Source organism: Panthera uncia, assembly GCF_023721935.1.
Source record: "Panthera uncia isolate 11264 chromosome D3 unlocalized genomic scaffold, Puncia_PCG_1.0 HiC_scaffold_8, whole genome shotgun sequence".
NCBI lineage: Eukaryota > Metazoa > Chordata > Mammalia > Carnivora > Felidae > Panthera > Panthera uncia.
Genome location: NW_026057586.1, coordinates 67,211,311 through 67,224,278, shown reverse-complemented (window position 1 = coordinate 67,224,278; position 12,968 = coordinate 67,211,311). Strand labels below are relative to the sequence as shown.

At 53.4% G+C, this 12,968-nt stretch overlaps 1 long non-coding RNA gene across 1 annotated transcript; it reads left to right on the top strand.

Annotated features, from left to right (window-relative positions):
* The first annotated feature begins 9,277 nt into the window (after positions 1-9,277).
* LOC125913934 (uncharacterized) lies at positions 9,278-10,213 on the top strand. The gene is made up of 2 exons (XR_007455159.1): positions 9,278-9,370; positions 9,916-10,213. It is a non-coding gene; the product is annotated as an uncharacterized LOC125913934 (long non-coding RNA).
* The last annotated feature ends 2,755 nt before the right edge of the window (positions 10,214-12,968 follow it).

The window sequence follows — 12,968 nt, the reverse complement described above, 5'->3', positions numbered from 1 at the left end:
TTAAGTATATATTTAAGTTTATTTAAGTATATATGTAAGTATATACATATATACTTATATATACACATATATACACATATATCTTAAGTGTATAAGTATATTTAAGTTTATTTAAGTATATATATATGTATATATATACATATATACATATATATATACATATATACATATATATATATACATATATACGCATATATACACATATATTTTAAGTATATAAGTATATTTAAGTTTATATATAAGTATATATATACATATATACATATATTTTAAGTTTATTTATTTATTTTGGGAGAGACAGAGACAACACGGGAGGAGAGAGGCAGAGAGGGGGAGAGAGAGAATCCCAAGCAAGCTCTGCAAGGCCAGCACAGACCCCACTGTGGGGCTCGAACCCACGAAGCATGAGATCACCACCCGAGCCGAAACCAATATCCGGACATTTAACCGACTGAGCTGGCCAGGCGCCCCCTAGTCACACTTTTTAAATGACCAGAATGAAAGGAGATGACCGACGTCTCAGCGCTGTAACAGCGAGACCTAATATTTATGGAGTGCCTACTGTGGGCTACGTCCTCTCAGCTCCATTGCACAGATGAGCAAACAGAGGCTCAGCAGGGTATAGCCATTTAGCCCAGCTCGTGTGGCCAAGCCAGAGTTTGAACGTAGGATCCTTTGTCATTATGGACTCCTTACAGGGGCACCGCCCATCTTGGGTTCTTCCTGGTGCCCCCGGGGCCTCTGAGAAGCTCTGCCTGTGCCTTTCAGGTGGGGTCAAGGTTTGCGGACTGAATCATCACACAGAAGGGTGTGTCCACGGATGCTGACAAGGCCAGACTTTTCTTCCCCTGCTGGCTGCTGGAGCACCTTCCCCATCCCCTACCTAGTTCAGGGAGGGGGCAAATCTGTGGGGGGCGGGGCCCAGAAAGGGATGCGGCAACAGGAAGGAAGGTTCTAGACTCTGGGTCGTGCATTTAACAGGCATGAGCGGAGCCCTGTGCTGGCTGCTGCGGTGCAGCAGTGTTAAAACCCACGAGCACCCTGCCTCGTGGCCCTGACATCCCCTCTCCCCCTGTCGGGCTCCCGGTCACTGTGTGATTCTGGGCAAGCTGCTTCCCTTCTCTGTGCCGCAGCTTCCTTGGCTTTAAAATGAGGAGGCTGGACACCGATTCCAGAGTCGCTTCCAGATCTGAAACATGTAGTTCCTACCCTCTTCTCTGCGGGCAGAGCTTGCGTTCTTATGTAATAGGTCCTCACTGTAGCTGCATCAGACTGACATCCGGGTTAAAAGGCTGCCATGCTGGGCTGTCTTCGGACCTCTTGGTGTCTGCTTGGGACCGGTGGTGAAGCACCTTGAGTTTAACCCTTGAGGATTTTCATTTCATGCACTTGAAACTCAGAGAGGTCAGCTGCGTGACCAAGGAGCCCCTGCGAGGTCGCTGAATCTGTTGGGCCAAGAATCTGTTGGGAACAGATGAATAAGGAGGCTGTTGCAGAAATCCAGGAGAGAGAAATGTGGGCTTGGGATAGGGTGAACGTGAGAATAGAGGGGAGGTGAATCAAGGTATACAAACACACACACACACACACACACACACACACGATAGAATTAACAGAATTGGGTTGATAGTGTATCAGTCACCGATCTTCACATAATGCTGTGTAACAAACCATTCCAACATGAAGTCATGTAAGTCACCGGCATTTATTTCACCCATGAGTCTGCAAGTTAGTGATTTAGACTGGGTTTGGTTGACCAGTTGCTCGGATCTCGGCTGTGCTAGCTCACATACCCAGGGCTTGGCCAGCTGTGGGTTGATCTGGGATGGCTTTGGCTCTGCTTCCTCGTCCCTCCTCTGCCAGCAGGCTATGTACCCCTGGCAAACGCAGAGGAGCGGAAGACCCCGGACGAAACACACAAGCGTGTCTCAAGGCTCTGCTCGGATGATGCTTGCTAGCATCTCATTGGCTAAAAGCAAGTCAATGGGCAAGCCCGAATCGGAGGGGGAGGGCACCATGAGGTCGCCTGGCCAAGGGCATGCATGCGGGGATGGTGAGAATTGTAGGCATCGGTGCAAAATCCACCACAAGGGAAGAGGAGATGGGAGAAGGCAAAGTTTCCAGTTCCTTTCACAAATACAATCACACCACAATGTCCTGCAGTAGCATTTTCCCATTAACAATACTCTGGAGACCTTATTTCCTAGCACTTCCTCCAGACCAACCTCACTCTTCAAAATACCCGTCTGGTGACTTCAAGCTTCACAGCCGGCTGTGATCTCCCTGGTGAGGAGATAACACGTGGAAAGCTGGAGGCTCAGAGAGGTCAAGTGACTTGCCCCAGGCCACACAGCTCTTAGCAAGAGGTAGAAACTGGATCTGTTCTTGGCCACCGCACCCACACGTTTTCCCTTCTTCCCTGAGAACCATCCCAGTGGTCAGTTTGGGTGATTCTAGACGTCACTGGCGGCAGGTATCGAAGCGCAAGAATGACTGGGTTTCAGAGTCAAGTTCTTCCTACCTCCTGGTCTTGGAAATCATGAGGCAAAATTCCCCTTGCCTCTCAAAATATCTCTGATGGCTTGCTGTTTGCAGAGAGCTGAGAAGGGCTTTCTCAATCCGAGAGAAACGTGGTCTGGTGGAAAGAACCCTTTCTCGGGAGCCAGGAGCCCTGGCGTCCCACTCGGTGCTCCTTCCCTGTGTCTGAGTGATTTGGGTCTGGGTTTAAGCCAATCAAGACCTCTGGACTTGGGGTTTCCCCACTGGTAAATGAGGGACTCTCATTCCAAGGAAACAAAGAAAACATTCTGAAGAGCCTTGTTGAGGCTTGGAAGAGAGTCCAGGGTGCTTGCTTAAGAATGTGTCCAGGGTTGGACGTGGGGGGCTGGGACTGCCCACGTGAGTCTTCCAGAGTCTCTGTGTTGGTTTTTTCCTCCTCTGCAAATTGGGGGGTGGGGACCCGCCCCACTAGGGCTACTGAGCTAATTCATGGGCGGGTCCTGGCACAGCGAGCGTCTAAGGGAACCCAGCCATCAGCTGGATGCTGTTCCTCCAGCTGGCCATCCGCATGTTGGGGCAGGAAGATTCTTAGAGTCTTGGTCTCACTCCATGTTTTGGGGAGACTGAGGCTCAGTGTGGAGGGCACTTTTCTAGGGCCCAAAGACATGAGTGACGGCGCCGGGGTCAGCACCGGCGCCTCCGAAATCTTAGCCCCAAACTCTTTCGACCCCACCAGGCGGGGCCCCCTCCCGTGGTGATGAGAAGGATGCTCATTGGCGTTCACACAACGGCATTCCCGCCACCGTGACCTTGGCTGTCCCGTGCCAGATTTCATTCGAGTCTCGCAACACCCTGCGTGGCGGGTGCTGGTGTTACCGCCGTTTTGCGGGGGGACGAAATCGAGGTTTGGAGCCCCAAGGGTTGGAATGGACGAGTTGTGGGGTTCATGCAGTCCTGCGGCCGGTCAGCTGCAGCCCCCTGGCTTCCCCTCTCCCTGGATAAAACCCACCGGAAGGCGGATGAGGATGATGTCATTAGACTCCACGCTAAATGAAATGAAAAAGGAACTCAGTCACTCTCGAGCGTCAGCACTTGAACTGCTGTTGGTAACAAATGGTGCAAGACAGAGTTCACAGCCAAGGTTACCAGGGTGGGCCTGAGTCATCATCCGCTCAAAATTAGAAACGATGCTGACATTCTAGAGCCTCCGAGCCCCATGAGGGACTGAGGTCAGGTAAGTGCGAGAGGGAGCTCTGCAGACTGATTGGAGGTGTGGAGACAGCCATATGGGCTCCAAGCTGGGCTTGCTGTGTGACGTCAGAGGAGTCACGTGACTTCTCTGGTTCTCAGTCTCCTCATTTGTGAAGTGAAAGGGTTCGGGTCAAACAATATCTAAGTCCCTTCTGACTCCATTGCCCAGAACAGGGGCACCTTGTATGTTGGCTAAAACGGTGGGCATTGGAATTTACAAGATCTGGGTTTAAGTCCCGAGAAGCCCCTAAGAGCCCCTAAAAGGCTTAAGCAAAACAAAACAAAACCTAACAACAACAACAACAAAAACACCCACAAAAGGGGAAGAGTAAGATTATATTGGCTGCAGTATTTGGAACTGCCTTCAGGAATGGATTGATCCAGAAGACCAATTGGACCAGGGCTCCAATGCTCCGCCTCTCTAGCCTTCTGCCATTTTGGTGTCATTCGTATCATCTCACTGGTGCACGCCATGATGGCAAGATGACTCTGTGGCTCCAAGATGTAATTTCTTCACCTTTTTCAACTCCCGAGAACAGACAGATCTCTTGCGAACATGTCTTGTTGCATTGGCTCTGGTTGGATTCCATGCACCTTCTAGAGCCCGTCACTGGCTGACAGGATGGGAGCAGGGACCAATCTAAGCCACTAGGGACCCAGCCACTGCACCTGGAGGAGAAGAGGGCAGGCCCTTCCAAAGGGAGAACAGTGATACTGTTGACTGGAACAGAGGGGAAAGGATGCTAGGCAGGTAAAAATATTCACTGCTACAAGTGACAGCTTCTCTGAGACTCTTTTTTTTTTCATATATGGAGTGGAGACAACTTTGCATTTGCCTTGTGAGAACAAGCTGAAAACATATGTATACATTTTTAGCTCAGTGCCTAGCACGGAGAAAACCCCTCGACCAAAAAAGGGGATGGTTACAAAACCTGCAAGGAATGTTGTCACTCTGTGATCCTCTGAGTCAAGGGTAGGGGCCCTTTAACTGTGTGCCATGAAAAACAGAACAAAGGTGCTCCAGTCAAACTGAGAAACATTGGATGTAACAACATTTAGTAAATTTCTTTCCTGCGGGACTTGTCAGTGCCTTCAGCGCACTGGTTGACTTCAGGAGACTGTAAGAAGGGCGGACATGGCTGGCAATCTTTCCCAAATCTAATTTATCCCTAGACTTTTTTTTTTTTTTTTTTTTTTTGCTTTTGTGGAAGGGTCTCTTGCAGGGTGGTGTTCTGGTTCCGTGTCTTGCAGGGTGGTATTCTGGTTTCCCGAGTCTGGGAAAAGTGGAAATTCCAGGAACCTACCCAGACTGGGCCACCCTTCCCCTCCCCCTGCCCCCGGCTATGTCTACCAGGTGATCCAGTTGTCCTTACACAGGGCAGAGAGCATCTCTCTTGTGTCATCGGGAAAAGAGAAGAAAATAATCGATGAGGTGGTTGATCGATGATCAGTAAACCGAGGCGGTTGCCCTGCAGAAAAGAGGCAGTTTCTCCCTGTGTCTCACCCTATTCTCTTTTTTAACGAACGTACCTGCTCGCAAAAATTCCATCAACACGAATGAATGTGGAGGGAAACTGGGAACATCAGGCCCCAACCCATTCATCCTAATGCGAGTCCCCTCCTAAGAGATCAGTTCATGTTAACGCCTTGGTATGTCCTCCCTGATCTTTTCTGAGGTGTCTGTCTGGACTCCCCAACATGGTTGGACTCTGTCACGTGAATGGGGTCGTACTTTGCACGGGATCTTCCTCCTTGGCGGAGTTGTCTCCTGTGCAATTTACATACTGAAATTTACATACTCCCCTGAGTTTGCTCGCCATCAGGCAGAGCGTGTGCCTTCCAGAGAGAGAGTGATGCATGCCGAGCAGCGGTGAGTTCTTTGTGCCCATTCTTCTATGGCCGTGGGCGCAGGGGGCCCCTGTGACGTAGTAGAGCCCCGGGGTAGACACGGACTGGGGTTGCTGAGTCACCGCATGGAGGACAGCTCTCCTGGAGGGTGACCGAACTCACATCAGCGGCTGTGTAAGCGAGGGATAAACCTTTTCTGCGTGAGGTCACGGAGGTTCCTGCGGCACGGTGGGAGCTGTCCTGCCTCATACGTCACGGGGCTTTCATTTTTTATAATTTTTTTTAATGTTTCTTTATTTTTGAGACAGAGAGAGACACAGCATGAGTGGAGGAGGGGAGAGAGAGAGAGAGAGAGAGAGAGAGAGAGACATACACAGAATCCAAAGCAGGCTCCAGGCTCTGAGCTGTCAGAATAGCCCGATGGCGGGGCTTGAACCCGCGAGCTGTGAGATCATGACTTGAGCTGAAGCTGGACACCCAGCCGACTGAGCCACCCAGGTGCCCCATGGGGCTTTCTTAATTTCATGGACATCCATCCATGCCCTGACATGTAGATCTCACTTACTCTTTTTCAGATCTTCATAATATTCCATAGTATGGCTGCACCTTGACTTATCTGACTAGTCCTCTTTATTTTTATTTAAACTTTTCATTTGAGAGAGAAAGAGAGAGCGCGCCCGTGTGAGCAGGGGAGAGGTGATGTGGGGGTGAGAGACAATCCTAAGCACGCTCCCTGACGTGGGGCTCGATCCCACGACCTTGGGATCCTGACCTGAGCCGAGATCAAGAGTTGGATGCTCAACCGACTGAGCCACCCAGGGGCCCTGACCAGTGTCCTATAAATAATTCCTAGGTTCTTTCCAATTTTCCACTATTACAAACAGCAGTGTGCAAACAAGGCCACTGTGCCCTTACACACCCGTGTCCCTCTCTGTGCACATTGATTTCTGGAGGTGCATCGCTGGCTCTGTAGGCATGTGCATTTAACATTGTTGTGGGTATTTCCAGATGACCCACCAAAAAATAACCCCCCCCAATACCGGTTTTCACTCCCAAGAACAGTTTCTGAGAGTGTCTCTTGGCCCCCGCCCTCGTTAACGAAGGATATTATTGATCTTTTCAGTTTTGTCCCTGTGAGGGACAGAACACAGCGTCTCATTTAAATTTGTGTTTCACAGCATTTTTTTTTTCCTTTTTTTTGTAGGGTTGGGTTCATCAGCTCTCCTGCCAGCTTCCCTCTAGTTGCTTGGGGGGGAAATAGATTCCAACCCCCAGAGGCAGACGCTGGAGACACACACACGGGGACAGGGAAGGTGAGACAGAGACGGAGGCAATGACGGATGCTGAGACGTAGGTATAAAGGCAGATTCATAGTCCTGTATGTTGGGGGGACCTGAGCATGCGGGGAGGAAAAGAAGGGAGGGAGGGAGGGGGGAGAGGAGGGAAGGAGGGAGAGAGAGACAGACATCAGTCTCCTGCTTCTCAGATTCATGCACCAGCCACCCCCCCCCCCCACCCCAGGCTCACTCGAGAAGCAGGGCTCAGATCCCAAAGTGGGACCCCCATCGCCTCTATGGCCAATAGTGGGGGGACCAGTCCGCATACGGGGTGGGCCGGGCCGGGCTGGGGCTACTGGCTCCACTCCTGTTGGCCTGAGGCCACACGCCTGGCTTGTTTGTATAGTTCTTCATGCTTCTTCCCCATATCTTGGTGTTTTTGGCTCCCAACTAGCCCCCTCCCAGCCAGGGAGGAGATAACTCCACTCGGTCCAAGCCGCTGGGGCTCTGGGAAGGATGTCTCAGGAAATAGCCGGAACTTTACACGCCTCCCCGCCCTCCACCGTCTCATCTCATCTTCACCAAGTGTGGAGAAACGACGGGGCTGCTGAGGGAGGCTGGACCGTTTGGCGTTGCTTCCCGTTTTCTCTCAAATCAAGCCTCTTCTTCCGGAGACCTCGTCTCTGGGCCTGTAGCGCCCTGTCTTCTTGTGGGTGTGTGTCTGTCTGTGGGCACATGCCCGTGCAGATGTGAGCGCTCCTGTGTTTGGACTCGATGAGCCATTTGACAAACAGACCCGCGAGAACCCTGGAGGTGGACTCCCTTTCTTTTGAGACTCTTGCTCCCTCCTAAGAGAGAAAGTCAGCTAGATGCCTCTTCTTCCAGGAAGCCTTCCCAGGTGCCACAGCCCACTTCTCTGCCTCGTTCACATCTGCACCTCCCACGATGAGTGCGGGATCCAGTTCATAGTAGGGCTGGATGAATGAATATGGGCTACGCTTTTTTTTTTTTTTTTTGGAGTTCACTTATTTCTGAAAGAGAGAGAGAGAGAGAGCGCACACACACAAGTGGGGGAGGGGCAGAGAGAGAGAGGGAGACACAGAATCCGAAGCAGGCTCCAGGCTCTGAGCCATCAGCACAGAGCCCGATGCTGGGCCCGAACTCACAGACCGCGGGATTGTGACCCGAGCCAAAGTCGGACGGTCAACCGACTGAGCCACCCAGATGCCCCTGGGCTACACTTTTACTAAGGAATTGCGGACCACTGTGGTCCAGAGAGGGCAGGGGACTTGCCCAAAGGCACACAGTATGTCAGGGGCTGGGTGAAAAAGTAGAAGCCAGGATTTTTGACCCTTGGCCCAAGGTTTATTTTAGACCATCCCGCAAAATGCTCAAAGAAGCGGCCAATTCGCTGAGTGACGATTTTGTATTTTTGTTTCTTTGGAACAACCTATACACAAGGTACCCTTATTTCTCCTACGTGACCGATGGAAGAACGTGTTCCAGGCGGTTCGAACATGCTCGAACATGTTGCTCGAACGTGAAGAGGTTGCTCAGGGTCATTCTGTGGAAGATTCAGGATTTGAGAGGAGGTGCCTGCCCCAACTGGAAACTCCAGATAGGATCTGCTTGCTGTTTTGGCTCTTTCAGAGGGAGATCAATGGCGTTCGACTGAGTCAGCCTTAAAATCTACTCTCTTGAGAGCTTTCAGCCGAAGCTCCGCCCCCGTCTCCCAGAGCTCACAGAGAGTCCTTGCGCTGTCCCCGGGAAGAGCCACCAGGCCCCGGGGCCTGAGGCGGCCAAGAGGGCTTTTTCTGTCTTGTTGTCAACAACAATTTCCAGTGGGGCCCTGGTAGAGCCGACATGGCTCTGGTGTTGGAAAGCACGAGAAATTCCAGAGGGGTGGGGCGACTTCCGCAGCCGCAGCGGGGGTCGTGCCGCTCTGGAACCCCGACCGTCACCTCCTTCCGGTGTGGCCCCCCCAACCGCGCACACCCACACTGCCTGAAAGACCCTGGGCCCCCTGGACATCGTCTTCATCTGTCTCTGGGGTCACCTGGTGACCCCTCCGCCCCACGGCTACTTTCACCCGTAAAAGGGGGTTCAGTGCCTAAAGATGGGTTGAGGATACAATGGGACAGGCCCCGCAGCTCCCTGACACCAGCTGAAGTCAGAAGGTGACCGTGGTGCTCTGTGTCGTCGCGCATTCCTCCGGAAGACATCCGAGTGGTCTATTTCACCTTTCCCGGCTGGACCCGTGAGTCCCTGGCCAACCAGTGAGCAGCTCGCCCTAGGGTAGGCGATGCCCTTTGCTACGCCCAATCAGAGGGCCCGGGGCAGGTCACATGACCGGAACAAAGTCGACTTCGGGAGTTCAGCTTACCGGGTAAGGGTCTTCCCGGAATCCAACCGGGAACAGCCGGTGAGGAGCAGAGGACCAAAGCCCGTTGTGCCTCCTGCTGGCTGGGAGCCTTTGGACAAGTCCCCGGAAGAAGGTGCGTGTGTCATTTGCGAAGTGGCACAACCATAAACCGTCTGTTTTCCCAGCACCACCGTGCGCGTCCGGCTGCATAATTCAAACCAGGCTGCCGGCACCGGGCCTGGCACCGAGGAGGTTTTCAGGACCTCTGGATTCCCCTTCAGACCCGAGGGGCTTGGACATCCTCTTCTCGGCCCTTTGTTGAAGACAGCTCGCCCAAAGTTGACAACAGTCTGAACCGAGAGGGCTCATCTAGTTTTCAGTCCCGCCGTGCCACCGATTTATTTTGGTCCGTGAACCGTCGTTCGGCACCTGTTGGCATCTTGGAGTGCAAAGGCCTACTAATTTTGAGCAGTAGCAGCAGCCGGGGGGGGGGGGGGGGGTCCTGATTTTAGCTAGCTCCCGTGCAGGGGTCTCGGGAGAGGACGCAGGCTCCGTCCACCGCAGCGCCTGGGGCGGGCGAGGCGGGCGCCCGTTGGTGTGGGGAGGTGTTCCAGAGGGACTCACGCGCCTTGTCCCCACACGTCCACTACGGTTTCGCCAGAACTTTTATTTTGGCAGGTTTTGTACCAAGCCGGGCGCTTTTCATGTACCATCAGATGCGCTTTTCACCTTGAAGTTCCGATCGGCCAAGACTTAACCGAGTGTTTGCTGTGCGCTAAGCCCTGGGGATACAGAGATGGACCTGGCCCGGCCGCCCCCGGCGGAGACCTCACGGTCTCGGGAGCAGTGAGAGCGCGCCGCGCGATCAGAGACCCGCACCGCACCCCCCCAGCACGTAGCTACCTCTGAAGAGACGTCCGGGAGATGAATGAAAGCCATGTGCGTGATAGAGATAAGATAAAATTGCAGGAAGTAAGGCGCGTTCCAATTCTCCTTGGGGGGATTTGGAGAAGGCTTCACAGCGGAAGTTCTTCTCTGCGCTGGGTCTCGAAGAAGATAAAGAAAGCGTTTCTCCGCCCAGAGAAGGGAAGAGGGTGTAGCATGCATCGTTGGGGCCCCGCCGGTATCTCTTGGCACGAAGAGTTGCTGCGCAAACCAGCCCTGCCCGATGGCCAGCACCGAGAGCACTTTGTCTGGGAGTTTGTCTGACCCCGGGAGCTGGCTCTGCCCTCTGGAGGGGCAGGCAGGAGGGCGCTGGGAATCCGCCCTCTCCGGAAGCCCTCAACCACTAACAGCCAGGAGTGGGTGTATCAATACCCCAGCTCCCTCCCTTCATCGGTGTGTTGTGTCCCATCTCCCAGGGGTCCCCAGTGAGAACCCCCGTAACCGCCTTCTCCACTCCTCCCGCCGCTCCCTGATTTGGCCTTCCTGCACACGTGGAGTAAACCACTCCTCTCCAGGAGTGAGAGGAGACTCCAGACTGAGTCAGTGGAAGAGTTAGGTAACATTTTCTCTCCCGGCACAGCAGAGAGAAGCATGGGGTCGCTACCACACTGTGTTGCTGAAATGCAATGGCTGACCCGCCGTCAGTGGTTAGGGTTGGATTCCACGTTGGTGGCCGCCCCCATTCTGGTTTGGACCTACCCACCAAAATCACTCTGATTTCGCAAGCATGCCGGGGCTCAGAAGGGTGAAGTGACTTGCTCAGAAACACAGAGCCGGTGGGCTTTGGATTACAGACTGGAGTCCCGAGGGCCGTGACTCCAGGCCTCCCGTATTTCCACACCCACCTTGAGCCCTTTCGGGGCTCAGTGACTCAGTTTCTCTGCTCTTCACTGTGTGCTGCTTTGGAGGGGCGGGGCACAAGGTCCGAAATGTCCGTGGGCTGGAGACCCTCCTTTGTCCTCAGCCACAAACCACCTCATTCCCTGGGAGCGGCTGCCGGGCCCCACGGTCTCCGGAACGAAGGGAGGGGACACCTGGGCTGGGGGTGTGTGTGGGCGGGCCCATGTCAGCAGCAAGAAGTGCTGTGCGAGCAGCCCTGCTGGTGGGGCCCGGGTGCTGGCTTCTCCGAGGAGCTGGCAGTGAAGGTTGGTTGAGCGAACTCAGAATGTGTGGGGAAAGTGAGGCCGGGGAGGGTCCCTGCAGAAGTGGCGTATGTGAAGACCTTGGTAGGAAGGGAGGCACTTCCGTGAGTAACAGGCGGGTGGTTTCCCAAGTGGGGGTGTAACGGGCACTTGATTTTCCCCTCCTCCCACGTCTGCTCGGGGCTGCTGTGGGGGTTCCTCCCTAGTTCCATTCTCAGCCCCGTGGGGGTAGCGCAGAGCTCACCCTCCACTCCAGGGAGGCCCCTGAGAGGCTTTAACCCGTCAGCCTTTTCCACCCCCAGGGCATAGTGATTGGCTCAGGGGTAGATTACGGGGATCCCATCAAGAGCCAATGAGATCCGAGGAGGTGTTTCTTGGGTTTCCAGGAAGGAGACACTTCTCTCTCCTACTTGAGATTGAGGACTAAGGAAGTAATAGCTGGGTTGGAGGTGGCCACATTGCTACCAAGTCAAGAGACCCTGAAACTTCTGGGTGTCTTCTAGGGGGCGCACAGTACCTTGGAGCTACTAGATGTGGCTGAGGGAGAGAGAGAGAGGTGAGAGAGAAGCAAGCACCCCAGAAGGCAGAAGAACTGGGACCTTGGAGACCTTGAGTTGCTGGATCAAGCCTTGCCTGAAAGCAGCCATCCCTAGATACTTCAATACGGAAGTTCATAAATTTCTTTCTGTTCTTTAAGAGAAGGGCAAGATTTATTGAAGTAGAGCTTACTTACGGTCAAGTTCACGTTCTTCAGCGTACAGGTCTATGCATATTGACAAACACAGAGAGTCCTGTAGTTTCTACCATCACTGGGATGTAGTACTGTTCCGTCGTTCCCCCCCCCCCCCACATTCCCTCATATCTTGCTTCTCCATTTTTTTCCCCCTTAAGGACAATTTGAATTTGGTTTTCTGTGATGCCCATAGCAAGAGTCCCACCTGGTAAAAGGCCATCCCAAGGACCAAGTCCCCAGGATCACCTTCTTTTCTCACCATTCCTTCTCACCACCCCCCCTGCAAAGGTGGACCGAATGCTCACGATGCACTGTGGTGGCCACTGGCCCTCATTCCTACGTCTTTCTCCAGCAGCCACCTTGGGCATCCCCATTTGGGTTTGGAGCAGACAGTACCACACGAATCACAAAATCTGCTACGGTGGGCGGTGGGCAGAAATGTGGACCCCTCAGTCCCCACTCAACGGGCTTCTGGAGGCCCCGGGGTGTTTCCCGAGCCTGGGAATGGGGAGCAGAGGCAGATCCACAGCACGGATCATTAAGATCCTACCGCTGGTGAGAGGTTGATGTTTTGCAACCGCTTCCCTCATGAGGGAGCTGACCTTTCTGTGCTCAATAAACCGGCCGCTGCAAAAGAGCGGGTTCCCCGGTGGCCGGGTACCCAAAGACAAGGTGACGATGGCATTTCTGGCGGGAGGCAGCAGGTGGAAGAGAGGGGAGAAGGGGGCTGGGGGCTGGGAAGCCTGGGTTCTGATCCTGACCCGCTATGTGGCTTCGGGGCAATCACTCTCTGAAGGTTTCTGTACTTCATGGGCACCTGTTGTGTGCCAGGCACCTTGACGATGGATGTTGTTGTCACTGTGCAAAAGGACTCATAGATACTGACTCTCAGGGCTGGAGGGGACCCTGTA